This window comes from Crotalus tigris, unplaced genomic scaffold, assembly GCF_016545835.1.
Source record: "Crotalus tigris isolate CLP2741 ecotype Arizona unplaced genomic scaffold, ASM1654583v1 scf7180000018553.2237530, whole genome shotgun sequence".
NCBI lineage: Eukaryota > Metazoa > Chordata > Lepidosauria > Squamata > Viperidae > Crotalus > Crotalus tigris.
Genome location: NW_024097074.1, coordinates 232,803 through 244,861, shown reverse-complemented (window position 1 = coordinate 244,861; position 12,059 = coordinate 232,803).

Sequence of the window (12,059 nt, the reverse complement as noted above, 5' to 3'; positions counted from 1 at the left end):
GCATAAATCCACAAAGCCAAATGCACTCTGTCAGCCCACAAAACTTTCATTGCATTCCTCTTTAGCTGTTTTCTAAAGACATTAGAGTTTGTGGAATATGTAACTAGAGCCTCTGTGGGGCACCTGTCTGCCTATCTGCCTCTTCTCTCCTCGTCTCTCCAAATTTAGTTAAATGGCCATAATTCCCAAGTAATGTGTAAACATATTGCTAACTGATTTGATAGTTTCACCAATCTGGTTGAAGAAAACTGAAAAAATGTTCATTCAGTAAAACTCCTTACTTTCTCCTTAGGCCAGCTGTTCTCTCATATTGCGAGATTTCTAATACATACCAGTCAGAATGTAAGGAAGCTTCCTAGACCAGATATGCACAGACACATTTCCTTCTTTAATTGTGCCAAGGCATGTTTTATTTACACACTTGTTGAATAAACTACAATTGTCTAGATACATACACAATACTAAACAAATTTCATTATGGCTTACTATGATGTATGAACATAGCATTGTTTGTAATTATAATTATAATTATTTCCAGTTATCCTGACCTTTTTTAAAGACTTCATCCCACTAGTGAATATAATAGATATACATGATTAATCTGTTGAAGTTCAAGAGGTGAATTTCCAGGATGGAAAGACTAACCCAATTTAATCCAACTTTCAGATGCTTTACCTTATATTTTCCAGTGTTCCCCAGCCAGCATAATGACAACCTAACTGAAGCATGAGTTGAAATCCATTGGGTATGAAGGATTGTGACCCACTCAGAGATGTTTAGATGAGATGGACAGCTATACAAATTAAAGAATATCATCAATAAGAAGTGGCAATAGAGGAAGTCAGCATAACCATGAATTGCTTTCATTCCCAAACTAGGCACTGTCTCTTCTGCCTTCTCTTCAGGAAGAACAACTAAATAAAAAAGAATTGAAACATAGAATAACCAAGCACCATAACAGCACAAAAACAACATTAAAATTTGTTCAAAACAAAACAATACAAGTATTAAAAGATGCCGATATTGTAATATCAAAATAAGCATCAGCTCACTGAAAAGAAACAAGTCAAGTCATGTACAACCTGTGGGCTGCAGCTCACTACCGGGCCATGGCCACATGAGTGGCTGGCCAGTGTATGCATGCATGTGCACTCACCCTCCCTCGCACTAGTGTCTCCGCAAGTATTGAGCAGGCCTTAGCATCGCTGTGAGCGTCACATGGGCACTAGCATCACTTTAAGCATCATGCAGGCCTTAGCGATGCTGTGAGCATTGTATGGGCACTACAGTCACCGCGAGCATCACACATGCATGGCCCTGTTCACATGTGTGCATGCATACACACATAAGGGCACCTCCCCCTCCCTTTCCCTCCAGGCCGCCAACCCAGAAAGGTTGGGAACCTCTGATGTAAAGCATGGATACAGTTATAACTGAATAGGTTTGATGCAAAATCAACAAAGAAAAAAAGTCAAACAGTGCATCACCAAACTGGAAGATCAGGCTGGAAGATAAGATCAGCATGCTAAGATCAAATGCAAGCAAGTTAGAACAGATGAAGGACAGGAAGCTGAAGAACAAGAAGACCCAATTAAGAAATATTACCTAGAAATAATGAAGATTCAGTGTTAGAGTTTTACAGCTTTCCAGCACAAAAATAAGCTCCCCAAATAAGCACACATTCAAAATGAGCAGGAGGCATAGTTTAGAAAAACTTTATCTATAATATATATATATATATATATATATATATATATATGTTATATTATTATATATTATATATCAAATGCTATCTAGGAGTGAAAAGGAAGCCCTGGGACAACTTAAAAAAGATGATTCTATTGTCATACTCCCGGCAGGTAAGGGGAGGGCAACTGTCATCATGGATAAGGTGGTATATGTAAATAAAGCGCTTGAATTGCTCAGTGATAGATCAGCATACAAATTGGTTAATAAAGATCCTATGACTACACTCAAAAATTACACCAACAAACGTCTTGATGGCTTCAAACGGAATAGGAGGATGGGTGAGGATGTTTTGAGAAGGGTACGTCCTGGTGACTCGACATTAGCCAGGTTCTATGGACTACCCAAGATTCACAAACCAAATGTCCCCCTCTTTCCTATTGGCACATTTAGGGGCACCCCTACCTCAGAATTGGCCAAGTGGCTGAGCAATCACATCAGCCACTTGGCCAACGATAGCAACACTATTGTGAGATCGGCGGACGAGTTCCTAAATAAAATCAGAGCCCTTAGGGTGGAGGAAGATGAAATAATGGTCTCTTTTGATGTGGTTTCTCTTTTTACTTCCATCCCACAAGACCTTGCGGTCACGGTTCTAAGGGACCGATTGAATCAAAGAGACCTGGAACAACAACAGGACTCCCTCCAGACTGAAGATCTGATAAAACTAGTTGGAGTCTGCTTAAAAACTTACTTCACCTTTCAGGGCACTATATTTGAACAAAACAAGGGAACACCTATGGGGTCCTCGATCTCCAGTATAATTGTGGAGGTGGTGCTCCAACAGTTAGAACACATAGCGATGGGCCAGTACCAACCTAAGTTTTGGGCCCGCTATGTAGACGACACGTTTGTAGTCATCAAGAAGCAGCACAAGACTGACTTTATGGGCATATTGAATTCGGTATACCCAGACATCCAGTTTACTATGGAAGAAGAAAGCCAGGGTTCCTTAGCATTTTTAGATGTTTTAATTCAACGCCAACTGGATGGATCTTTGGACACTAGGGTATACCGAAAAACAACTTGCACGGATAGGATTCTTCATTATGAAAGTAACCATCCGGTGGCCCATAAAGCCAGTTGTATTAAAACTTTGCACAGGATCACCCCAGTAACAACAGTAACAGAACAGGAGACACTGGAGAAAGAAAAGACACCCATAGGGACGATAGTTATGTAGATGTGGATTGGGGGGGAAAGAGTAGTAGAGAATATAAACCATCCAAAAGGTCTGGGTGAGAAAAAGAAAAAGAAAAAAATGATGGGAACACCCAGGGGGACAGGGAGAGTGCTCCACCCGACCCAGAATCCAACAAAGGGAAGACTAGTGATATCATACACATGGATAAGTGGTGCAAAAAGAAAAAAAGGATCACCGGAGCACAATCTACTCAATTAGGTCCGGTGATGAGATTGAGGAGCCGGGCGCAGACCCTAGCTGACCTATAAAGGGACTTCCTCACTTCCTAGCATTTTAAGCCCTGATGATGCCGGCAGGTGCCGGCGAAAGCTTGGCATTTTTAATTAAACTTTTTATAGTTTTAACTTCCCTGGTGCTCACTTTTATTTCGAACATGGATATACCCAGGATTCATATTTTTAACGTTATTACATATATATATTTCGGATCTGGGGAACATCAACAACTCTTACCTTGGAGATCAGAAAAACAAAAACATAGAGAGGACTAAGACACACCCAGACCTAGGCTGGATCACATGCCTCACACAACCAATACTGTGTCTTAATCGAAAACAGTTCCCATTGGCTAGTTTGTTGCTATGGCTATTCCAGTTCATAAAATTTCTTACACAGTGACACTCCTCCCTTTATGACTGGAATAGACATAAAACCAAATAATTTAATACTCTTCCCATGGTGTACTCCACCCACTGGCTTGGTCATTACATCTGCCAGATAGTTATCTGAAGAACAACGAAGCAAGCAAATTAGTTTACTTTTGATGGCTTCTCTGACATTACAATACAATCCACATGCTTGCTTCTACTTTTCACTCTGTCACCTGTTGCCATTTTAATGCAAGCAGCATTATCTTCAAATACTGTTACAGCTTCTTTAACGTCTATACTTAAATCCTTTAGCAGTTGTACATACCAGGTTACCTCTGAACAAAGTTCAGACAGAGCAATAAATTCTGCCTCAGCAGTAGAAATAGATACAGTTGTTTATTTTCTGGACTTCTGCCCAATTAAAGTCCCTCCAAATAATACCACAAACCCAGAATTGGACTTTCTGGTTTGCACATCATTGGCATAATCATTGTCAACATAACATTTTAACTTTAATTCTTCAGAGACCTGTATTTAAAGATCCAAATTCAAGGTTCCCTTCAAATATCTGAGTATTCTTTTCACACCCATTCAATGCAACTGTGTTGGTGCGGCAGTGAAGCAACTTAAGATGCTTACTGCACAAGGTATGTCTGGTCTGGATCACTGTGACAGATATAACAGGCTTCCTATTGCTGACTGATATATCTCCTGATCACAGGCTTCACTTTTGTCCTCACCCAAAGTGTTGTGAAAATCTATGCTCATAGGTGTTGGAATAGAATTACAACCCTTCGTGTTGTATCTCTCCAACAGTTGTTAAATTTTCCTTCTTTGACTGAGAACATAACCACCTTTCTCAGTTTTTTGTATTTCTGCACCAAGATAGTTTTGTATCTCACCCAGACTTTTCAATTCAAACTTTTTCTCCAGTTGATTAGCAAATTCCTTCACTTATGCCAGATCCTTTGCAATGAAACAAAGATCATCCACAAATGCTAATTGGCAATCCCGACTGTGGAACCTTGCACCATCAGCTTTACAACTCTTGAACCCAAGACCCTTCAACACCACATCTAAACAGATGTTCCAGTTTCTGGCTGATTGCTTCAGCCCATAAATGGCCTTGTTCAGTTTATACACAATGCCAGGCTTTTTACTTTCATACTCTGGTGCTTGAACCATGTAAATTTCTTCCTCCAACTCTGCACTGAGGAATGCTGTGGTTACATCAAAGTGCCAAATTTTATGACCACGTGCCATTGCCACTGCTAGTGCCAACCTTATGGTTTCACTTTTTACCGTTGGTGCAAATACCTCATCATAGTGCATGTTTTTCTTCTGCAAAAACCCCTTTGCCACTAATCTTGCCTTATATTGGACTTAATTGTTGGGTATCACTTTCTTTTTGTATACCCATTTACCTCCTACAACTTTGTAATGTTGTGGCAAAGTCATAGAGGTGAACACTATGTTCATCCATGGATTTCATTTCTTTGTCCATGGCCTCTTTCCACTTCACTTGCTCCATTTTTGGCAATGCCAATACTTCCTGATAGTTTCTTGGCTCATATCATACATTATACACCTTTACTTTCCCAGCACAATACCTGTCAGGTGGAATCCCCTTGTTCCTTCACTCCGACCTGCGTGGCATTGACTGCTCTTGACTGTCAACCCTTTCCTGCTTCACATCAGAGTCACCATCTTCTTCTGACTCCTTTTCTTGTCCTTTTTCAGCTTCTCCCTGAATGCTGACACCATCACTAAGTGAGTCACCATCACTAAGTGGATTATCCCCAGAACTGAAATCAATTCTGCCCCAATTCTGCTCTGCAAAGCTAGCAGATCTGGAAATTACTATCCTTCTGCTCCCATCACTAAAGTGATAGCTCTTTGAGCCAGGCTCATAACCCATAAACCTGAGCTTTCTAGCCTTTGGTTGCCCTTTTCTCCTGATTGCCTTTGGAATATGCACCCATGTGTTGCTTCCAAATGCCCTTAAATGTGCCAGAGATGGCTTTCTCCCATATAGCACAGCATATGGAGTATCATTGATAGAGGAACTCCACAGCCAATTGACCAAATAATTAACAGTCAACATGGCTTCGCCCCAGTACAACCTGCTCAGATCAGAATCCTTCAGCAGTGAGTCTTTCATGATCTGCAAGACTCCATTCCGTCTTTCAGCCACGCCATTCTCAGCTGCTGTGTGCGGATTTGTGCATCTATGTCATATTCCTAGCTGTATTGCATGCTTGAAGCACTCACATGGACACTTTTCAACTTCAGTCAAACTTCTTTTGCAGTTTTAAAATCAGCTACATTTAAGAACTGTTCATCTTCCACATTTAAAATTATGTAAGCCAGTGCCTTATCATGCCTCCATTGATCTGCAGCTGCTAATTGCCCCTGGGGTAGATTAATCACAATATCCCAGAGCTCCTTAGCCTTCAGAAAGCATTCCTTTTTTTGCAGCCCAAATAAGATTATTCTTCTGTCCCAATCGAGGCAGAAAGCTCTCCTTTAAATCAGCAGCCATCCTGCAAACCTTCAGCTGAGTCTCTGCCTTTTTCTTTCTTAATTTAACTTAGACAGTCCTTCAGCTTAATTACAGCTCCGGGTTGAGCCTCAATCTTTTTCTTCAGTCTGAACTTTCCTGTACTGTGTGCAAGGGCTGGGGCCCATAACCTGTTAGAGTTTTACAGCTTTTAGCGCAAAAATAAGCCCCCAAAATAAGCACACATTCAAAATGAGCAGGAGGCATAGTTTAGAAAAACTTTATCTATAAAATATATATAAACATGATGCATACAGTTTCATTCAGTTCTGGGGAACATCCAGTTCATAAAATTTCTTACACAGTGACATTAAGGAAACACCAGAAATAATGAAAGAACAAATAACAGCTATATGGAATCAACAAATATGAAGCTTGAATTGCATACTATAGGCAGAAACTCCAATTTCAGAGAAGTCAGAAACATTTCTACCAGATTATTGAAAGAGAGACTGCCATGAACCAGTCAATACTTGACAAAGAAAAAATAGGATAGTTCTGGGCACAGCTATGAGACAATCCAAAGAAATACAACAAGAATGAAGCTTAGTTAAAGTGGCTAGAGAAGAATAGAAAAGAAGCTGAAATAGACCTCATAATAACTGCAGAAATAGTAGTGAGCTGGGTAAGGAAGATCAAGAATTGGTCAGCATAGGGTGAAAATGAACTGCATGGTTTTTGGTTGAAACATCTAACTGGTCTAAATCCATTCATTGCCAAGCAGTTTAACACCATACCGTAAGGAGGTGAAATTGAAGATTGATTTTCATCTGGCAAAACCTACCTGGTAATGAAAGATCAAGAAAAGGGGCATCACCAGGCAACTACAGGCCAATTACCTGCTTACCAACTTTCACATTGCTAACTGGTGTGGTAGCTGATGCAGTCCATCAGTCTATAGCATCAAGTGGAAAACAAATTCTTTCCACCTGAGCAGAAAGGAGAGTGTTATGTCCTGGGCCAGCAGGCACAGGCTGCAGCAATTGGCCCGGGCAGACCATGTGGATGCTCGGGACAAGAAAGGCTGCTCCCAGCCTTGCGTGCACACGCACAGTGGGAAAAGATCCTTTGCAATGATTGGCCAACAAGGTATTGTGCAGGGGGGCTATAAAAGGGGGCCGCACCATTTTAAAATCTGTTCTGTTGGTGTTCGCAATAAAGGAGAGCTGTTGGAACTCATTGCTTCATCTCAATGCCTCTTTTCCTGAAACAGAACATTGGCAACGAAGGTGGGATGCCTGCAAGGCAAACAGATTAAGAAGCCAAGCTGACTCACCACAGGGGGGCTTGCAGCTCGGAGAAGTGTGGCTCCTGGAGATTGACTTAGCCTGCCAGCACTGAGACACTGGAAGTTGAGCTCAAAAAAGGGGGCCCCTTCTTAATCCTTGCAGCAGGAGGCGTGGACGAAGTTCCTGGGCTGAAACGATGGCCAAGATAGGCCGGCTTTCAGAGTTTGACACAGCTCACCCAGAATGCTGGAGCTCGTATGTGGCCCAGGTGGAGAACTACCTCCGGGTGAATCAAATTTGTGAAGATGACCTCAAAGCTGCCACGCTGCTATGTGTGTGTGGGCAAGAGACCTTTGAGATTGCGGAGAATCTGGTCGCCCCAGCCCCACTGGAATCAATCACCTACACAGAATTGAAGAGAATGCTTTGAGAGCATTTTGAACCCAAGCTCTCAGTGATTGCCTGGCGACATGTGTTCGAGCAGAGGGACCAGAGGCCTGGTGAATCTGCAGCAGAGTTTGTTGCGGCCTTGCGATAAGCAGCTAGGCCCTGCGAATTCAAAGACTTGGAGGAGAGACCGAGGGATCGGCTGGTCTGTGGCCTGCGATGCCGGGAGTTGCAGCAGAAGCTCTTTGCGAAAGAAGGCCTCACGTTCCAAGGTGCCCTGAGGGAAGTTTCAGCCGAAGAAGCAGCAGGTGGAGCTGTGAAGGCCTTGCGGCTCGCCAAGCCCCCTCAAGTTCCAGCCACCGTCCATCAAGAGGTTGCTCACGAAGAATCCGAAAAGGATCCAGAATTGGAAGTGGATCGGCTGCATCAGACTCCAGGGAAAAGGCCTCATGGACAGAAGGCCCAGCCAGCATCATCCCCTCGGTGCATCGGGTGTGGAGACCGCCATTGCCACGCAGACTGCCGTTTCCGCTCCACCATCTGCAGGGCCTGTGGGAGGCAAGGCCACATTGCCTCCGTCTGTTTGGGTCATAGAAGGAACGTTACCCAGAAGAATTGCCTCAGAAAGGTACCAGGGTCCCCAGCCAGAACAGGGTGGGCTTCTGCGCATCACGTAGGAGTGTTTTTAGAACGGGGGTCCACAGGCCACTTAGGAAGAAGCTTCACATCAATGTGAAGTTGCAAGGGGTCCCCTTGTCGATGGAGCTGGACACTGGGTCTGCTCTATCGATCATCTCCCTAGACACCTTTAACAAGGTCTGCAGCAGAAGCGGCCTACGGGTGAAACTCAGGCCGTCAAACCTCATCCTCACAGATTTCCAAAATTCAGAGTCAAGGTGAGGAGGGAGGCCACACTCAAGGTGCAGCATAGGAATTTTGAGGGGCTGCTGGATGTAGTTGTGGTTAGGCGAGACTGTACAAGTCTCATTGGACTCGACTGGTTTGAGGCCCTGGGAATTCAGGTGACTGAAATACACAGCGTGCAAACAACAGGCCTGGGTGGGGTCTGCAAGGAGTTTGCAGATGTGTTTAGTCCAGAACTTGGCTCCTACAAAGGCCCTCCTATTTCTCTGAAGCTAGGACCATCCAGGTGCTGAGAGGGATCTTCGTCGCACATGGACTTCCAGATGTCCTTGTCTCTGACAACGGGCCCCAATTCACGTCGTTTGAGTTCAAGGCATTCCTCCAGGCCAACATGATCCGGCATGCCACATCTGCACCATTCCATCCAGCTTCCAGCAGACAGGCTGAACGAATGGTGCGCACAACCAAGGATGCCTTAAAGAGGATCACTCATGGGACCTGGCATCACAAGCTAGCAGACTTTCTTCTGTGCCACCACACCACACCTTTCACAGCTACTGGGAAGAGCCCAGCTGAACTCTGCTAGGATCACTGCCTCATCACGAAACTGGACAGATTGCACCCAGACCGGGTGGCTTCACAGGTTCACAGCTGCAGGCACCTAGGAGACTACAAGTGGGCAATCTGGTCTGGGCAAGGAACTATGGACCAGGACATCTCTGGGTCATAGCAGTGGTATGCAAGGTCTCTGGGCCACTGTCATACGAAGTGGCCTTGGACGATGGTCGTGTGATCTGACATCACATTGACCAACTGCGCTGGAGGCTTCCCAGCAACTCTTCCACTCCTGGCTCAGCCCTTGGGGGGGAGGAGGACCACAATTACGATTGGGGACCACGGCCTCTCCAGCATCCCCAGGCTTCAGCTATTGCTCCAAACAGGGAGTCCGCAGAAAGGGGGTTTGCCATGGAGGCAGTTCCGGCCTCTGGCACTCAGGCCACTTCAGCTGCTGGCCTAGGGCTCGAGGGACAGTGCTCCCAAGAGGAGTCCATTGTGGACTTGGGGAATTCCACCCCACCACTGGACTTGGGGAATTCCACCCCTCCAAGGAACCCTAGCTTGGATTTGGCAGATCCAGCCAGTCAGCAGCTGGGTGGGTCCTCTGGGTCTTTGGGGCAACAAAGTCCTGGTCTGCCTAGCCTGGCAGGCGAGCTGGCAGGCCAGGTACACACACCGGCCATGAGAAGATCAGGGCGGGCCAGAGGTCCTCCCAAATACTTACAAGACTATGTACAGTCCTTGTCAGTTCATGGGCAGGCCTAGTAGTCTGGATTAAGTAAAGCAGCTCAAGGGGAGTGGGAGCATGGCGGTAGCAAGATTGTAGTGTTGTGTATATATAGATGCAACGTAAGCAATGCAATGGAGTGTTGGAGTATTTAAAATAATAAGTGTGCCTTATTATTTTAGCCAAGGGGGGAGGGGTGTTATGTCCTGGGCTGGCAGGCACAGGCTGCAGTGATTGGCCCGGGCAGACCATGTGGATGCTCGGGACAAGAAACGCTGCTCCCAGCCTTGCATGCACACGCACGGTGGGAAAAGATCCTTTGCAATGATTGGCCAACAAGGTATTGTGCAGGGGGGCTATAAAAGGGGGCCGCACCATTTAAAAATATGTTCTGTTGGTGTTCGCAATAAAGGAGAGCTGTTGGAACTCGTTGCTTCGTCTCAATGCCTCTTTTCCTGAAACAGAACAGAAAGTACCCACATAACAGCAGATAAAAAGCTCCTAACTGACAAGATGATTTTTGAAAGCTGCAAGAGAAGAAAGACCAACTTGAATGCAGCATGGATTGATTACAAGAAGGCATTGACTACCTGCCAAATGACTAGAAAATCAACTGCCTAGAAATAACAAAAGTAGAAACATCAGAAAGATTAATGGCATAATAGAAGGCAATGGTTTCTGATTAATGGTGATAGACTGGGAGAGGTTAACATCAAAAGAGGGATCTTTCAAGAAGGCTCACTCTCATCGGCAACTGTTTGCCATTGCACTAATTCTTTTGTCCACAATACTGAACAAGTCAGGCCACTACATAAAAAATAGCGAGAAAACAGATAACAACAAGAGCTGGCAATGGCTAAGGGTAGGAAAAATGAAGAAAGAGACCAAGTGGCTAATTCTGGCTATACAAAACCAAACTGATGGCTGACTATATGAACCAAACATAATACAAGATAAGATAATTTAGGATTCACTTGGAAAGTTTCACTATTACTAAGGATAGGGCAAGATTAAATTCCTAAAGTTTGCCTTAAAATTCTAAGTACCCACAAGTGTACTTACATTCTAAACTGAGTAATTATACTCTGCCTACACAAATTCTCCCTGCAGTTTCATTTGGAAACGTTCCTTAATTTTTTCTTCTTCTGCTGCTAAGCACTGAGCATTCTACTGCAGCTGTGGGTGGATGAAATGACACCAATGCCAGCAAGAGGAACTTTGTCCTCAGTTTAAGGGCACAATGTCTATTAGTTTAGAACGGTACTCTTCCCTTGAATTATACGAAGCTATTTTGATAACAACTTGATAAGGTTAAAAAAAGCTATTTAAAATATGTATTTTCAAAAACACAGTAAATATTCCAGTAAAGTCAATTTTTATATATGCTTAGGTCAGAATTTTAATAGCTTAATCTATTAATCAGGAACTTTAAAATGGAAGTACACATGATATTAATCAGGAGTTTAGCTCCATTTGAAAGGGACTTCTGGTTTTACTTGTAGTAAGATAGTGAAATTTAATTTTTTAACTACTACTTTTTTACAGTATTGTTTAACTATTTCTTCCTTTAAAAATATTTTTAGTAACTTTGCAGTCTAACCTATGTCAAGCCCTGCAGAAACAAGATACACCTGGATTTCTGGAAAGAATTGTATTTTTAGTAGGGCAATAATCAAAATCTCTATCTTGATTTATATCTACAGTAAATTCATTAAGGTGCAGTTGCTCTAAGTTTTTTTTTTTTTTTTTACAAAGGGCTTTTCCCTTCTACACTTTCCCAGGCTCTATAAGCATTCCATCACCCTATTGGGTGTATTATAAGTTTAATTATAAAATGCACCTCTAGAATGATGAAATTGTCTTTTCTGTCTCCTGCATTGGATACTGGTATCAATCCACCTAGATCTCCTCTGGGTATTTGGGCTCCAAGTTGAGATCTAAACCTCTTGAGCAAACCTCTAATTCATTGCTTTGATTACAGAGCAAGTTCTGCTGGTAAAATTTGCCAGTGATTACTTTTTCATAACCACTTTCTATGTTAGGAGATGACAATAGAATTATTATTATTTTTTTAAATGGTCAAATTCCCACCTCAAGTACTCTGATCTGTTCTGAGCACTTCCACTTTAGTCTTTTTCCTTTGCCCAGTATCTTTCTTGATCAATGTGTTTTGCTGAGTTGAAAGGTCTTTCCAT